This window comes from Euleptes europaea, chromosome 9 (assembly GCF_029931775.1).
Source record: "Euleptes europaea isolate rEulEur1 chromosome 9, rEulEur1.hap1, whole genome shotgun sequence".
Lineage (NCBI taxonomy): Eukaryota > Metazoa > Chordata > Lepidosauria > Squamata > Sphaerodactylidae > Euleptes > Euleptes europaea.
Genome location: NC_079320.1, coordinates 59,442,639 through 59,446,879, shown reverse-complemented (window position 1 = coordinate 59,446,879; position 4,241 = coordinate 59,442,639). Strand labels below are relative to the sequence as shown.

Sequence of the window (4,241 nt, the reverse complement as noted above, 5' to 3'; positions counted from 1 at the left end):
GACTCAAGCTCCCAAGTTTTCCCCCTGCTTTCTTGCCTACTAATTACATACACAACAGAAAGCTAACCTATTTTATTTCTTAAATGACAAATATTTGTTATGGTAATGGGGTTGGGGTGTGGACCCAAGCAAAGTGTATCAGTTCCCCGCCCACCATGCTTAGACCCTGGTGGGACCACTGTCAAGGGCTGCTTTTGGTATCACATGGGGCTACTGAGTTGTACATTTTGAGGTTAGCAGAGTATCTTTTTCACCCTTTTCTCACTGTTTGTGCATTTCATGTTGTCTGCACAGCACAGTATACCAAGACATCTTTAGTAAGGATTCTGCTCGCAGGCAACAGGCTAAGAACAAATGGTTGATATCTTTCGAGAAACTATGTAAGATATTTCAAGAATATGTTCCAGTTGCTCTTGACCAAGAAGCTGCCACCACATTGCTCAAAACAGGTGAAAAAGAAACACAAAACGTGTTCAAAATACTTCACAGTGAAATCCATTGAATTCAATGGACTTAGAAGGGTGTAACTAACTCTGTTTGTGACTGCATTGGCAGTAACTACTATATTGTTTCTGGAGTGGTGGGGGAGAACTGGTTTGTTCCAGGTGCTTAAAGAGAATTACTTCTGTTTTGCAAGTATTGCAACGAGAAGTGGATCAAGGATTCCAGGTCCAAGGATCTTGCGAGGATCACTGCCACTGTTTCAAAAGAAACATCATTGACCTGCAGTGTAACCTGTCAAGTAAACAGGCATCCAAATATATTGACATTCATCCACATAAACCACAGATCAACAAAAGAAAGCAGGACGCACATCAGGACTTTGTGGAAAGCATTCATTCCAGGGTAGGTCAGAGATACTTGGTTCTTTTCCAAGGGGCTCTGGGTGGCATATATAGCGTCCTTTCCAAAATGATAAAGGATGTGTCTTTTTGCACATCTTTTGGATTGTGCAGGGTAGCTGCTCCGGGCAATGTTTCTTGTGCTTCGTATTGGAATCATATTGGAAGTATTCTTTACCTAATCTGCCCCAAACCACAACACAATTTGTCACTCTTCTTTTACATAATATTCTGCCAGCATATAGAGCCATTCACCTTCTAGTGGTGGTCTGACTATTTTTCCCCCAAATATAATTTTAAAATATTATTATATACACTTAGGGTTTTTTCCCTCCATTTCTTGTCTTCATTTCCGTTATTTTAATTCCAATTCTTTCAGCCCTATTCTTTAAATCTGCATGCTCAATTTAATAGCTCAATTTATCATCTTAAACAAAAAATCTTTGCTGAGAAGCATTAATTTCCCCACTTGAACAAGAGGCCATAAGTGGAGTTCTGCGTTAACTCAAACATTCAAATACTGCATAGTAACATCTGGGTGGGCCTAATAAGAGGATTTAAAATAGAACTTATTTTTTGCGGGGGGGGGGGGGAACAGATGCTTAGGAATACATCATAAAAGTCTGAAAGATTTTAAAATGCAGAACATCAGAATGGTGTAAGTCATTCTTGCTCTGTTCCTCGGTGGAACACACCTCACTCTGGCATTCCGAATGTCTTTGATGAGGACAGTTTTGCTCAACAGGTAACCTGTTCAGTAAATTGTTTGCTTGCTTTGATGGTTGATGTGGATGACAGGATTTGTTTTTACAGCTTCGTCACACAAATATCTATACAAAGAATGTTGTCTGGGGAAGAGATGGAATCAGTCCCGTCAGCAACAGAGCCCATGCTTACTACCTTGAGCGCCTTTGCAATAATTTTCAGAAAATTGTTATCAACCAGTTCAACAGGTCAGCCACATTACTTGTTCTTTGAGTGGATGATAAATACAAGGCCCAGTTCAGGATGCTAGATGCTGTTAGACTTGACTAGTGTCGTATGAAGACCATAGAGATTCAAAACCCCAAGAAATCAACTGATGGATAATATGCCTTGTTTTACTCCCTCTTTATGGAATCACAAGACATGGGGATGGCCACTAATTCAGATGGTTTCAGAGAGGGTTAGACAGGAAGAGTATTTACTGTGACAGCTAGGAATACAGTTTCCATGTTCCGAAACAATACACCTGAGGGAACAAATATTTTAAGTGTTGGCTATCATCGTTCTATCTTGCTTGTGAACTTCTTAGAGGCATCTGACTTGTCCCTGTTAAAGCAGAATTCTGGAGTAGGTGGATTCAGTAAACAATTCTGATATATTTTCATAATTCTATATGGGAAATCTAAAACTTTGTTCCAGTGACAATGCCAGCCTCCCAAAGAACCAAGTCACGCCATGCACAGCACCAGGGAGATAAGTGCGAATGTACAGGAGCCCATAGTGTTTTAGAATTCCACTAAATCTCTGCAAAAAACAAAAACACACACACACAAAAAGCCATTTCTGTATTCATTCTCAGTCCCTTTGGTCAACACAGGCCATTTTATAAGATGATGGACCTTGGCATAACACCTTTCGCATTACTTTTCTGTGTAGGGCATCGCTGATGCCAATTCATCACACAGCGACCACCCCAGGGCAGTTCTTCTGTAAATTAAAACTTTAGCATGACACAGAGAAGGAACTGAGGCATGTTGATATCTTATATATTATAGGTCAATACAATATGAATGCTTGAAATATTGTGATTGTTGGCAATCTCAAAAGGATGTCGATAATCCTGAGCACATTTTGTGACTGTTTTAAAATAGATGTACATTTCCCCATGTGTTGGAGATATACTTGTGAATGTTGTCAGTCACAATTTGGCAATGACCAACATATGCCAAGATAAACCTGGATCTCTGAACATTCATGAAATGAATCTGACATTGTCAGCATGGCCAGTTGGCCGTCAATCACATAATTTCTGTCATACTGTATAACATGTATATGTTGGTAACATTTTCTTTCATCCCCCCCAATTTCACCAGAATGAGTAGTTCAAAGGACTTCCAAGAAAGGCTACATACAAGAAAGCAAGCACTTGAAATGCACGATAATGAAGAGATTCTGGAACATATCCAATACTGTCAGACCTTGTAAGTTTGATGATGTGGTGTTACTTAATTTGCATTAGTCATGCTTTGTTGCCTAGAACATGCTGTAGAGGAAAAGTTTTCCCACCTGAGCACTGGAGACCTGCTCTGAAATGCTGTAATTTTTGTACGAGCTGGCATTTTGTAACTGGCTCCACCCACCAAGCCCACATTTTTTAACTGGAAGCTCTCAAGGCCCTTCAAAAAAATTAAGTCGCTCTCTTACCTTGCTGGGGATGAGAACTAATGAGAAGAGTTCATCTGATATACATTTGGCAGTAACTTAAAATTTAAATAATAGCTTAATTGCCTGCCTGTACTGACAAAGTTCTAAGCAAGTGCAGAACTAGGGTTGCCAACTCCAGGTACTAGCTGGAGATCTAGTAGAGACCAGTTAACCTGGAGAAAATGGCCTCTTTGGCCATTTATGGCATTGAAGTCCCTCCCCTCCCCAAACCCTTCAGGCTCTGCCCCAAAACTGCCCACCAGTGGCGTAGAGGGACCTGGCAACCCTATGCAGGACAGACCTGCCTTTTCATTCAGGAAGGAACAAGAGTAATTAAGGAAAAAATAAGGACACTACAGCTCACTGTCAGGACCTAGGCATATAAGGGGAGGAGCTTGTGCCCATTTCATGTAATTTCTTCTGTGCTGCCAGCATAATAGAATATGGCATTATGTAGATTATATTTAGCAATACTCACCAGTGACCCCTAGTGCTTGACTCTACATTAGATGAGGCAAGTCACCTTTGGTGGCCAATTTTGGAATACCATTACAGGCCGGGTGCAGCATATTGTCAATTGCTTAGTTTATGGTTATTTTTTACCACCATAGGTTTGGTTTTTCTGCTTGAGGTGCCACATGGTGTTGGACAGGGTCCCCAATCTTGCTGAGTCTATAGACACTTCTGGAATTTTGAGGATGGGCCTCACTCCAGAATGGCTGCCCTGGGGTGTTGAAGCCAATTACAAAATGTAAGGCGGTTGCAAGCCAAGCTTCTTCCTATGATGAAGCCGGTTGTTTCTGAATGGGTACTTCCTGCAGACACAAAGCATGTCTTACTCTAATGAAGTGGAAGAAAGCCAGGAGTGGGTCTTTGCTTTGGAGAAGAGATGCTTTGTTAAAGAAGCAAATGGGCACTAGGAAACACAGTGGCAGGTGCTATGGTGCCCACAGGCACCGTATTTGGGGGATCACTGGTGCTGGGCCCATC

At 41.3% G+C, this 4,241-nt stretch overlaps 1 long non-coding RNA gene across 1 annotated transcript; it reads left to right on the top strand.

The window, feature by feature from the left end:
- Positions 1-332: 332 nt before the first annotated feature.
- On the top strand, positions 333-1,789 carry LOC130483067 (uncharacterized). The gene is made up of 3 exons (XR_008933514.1): positions 333-449; positions 638-846; positions 1,656-1,789. It is a non-coding gene; the product is annotated as an uncharacterized LOC130483067 (long non-coding RNA).
- The last annotated feature ends 2,452 nt before the right edge of the window (positions 1,790-4,241 follow it).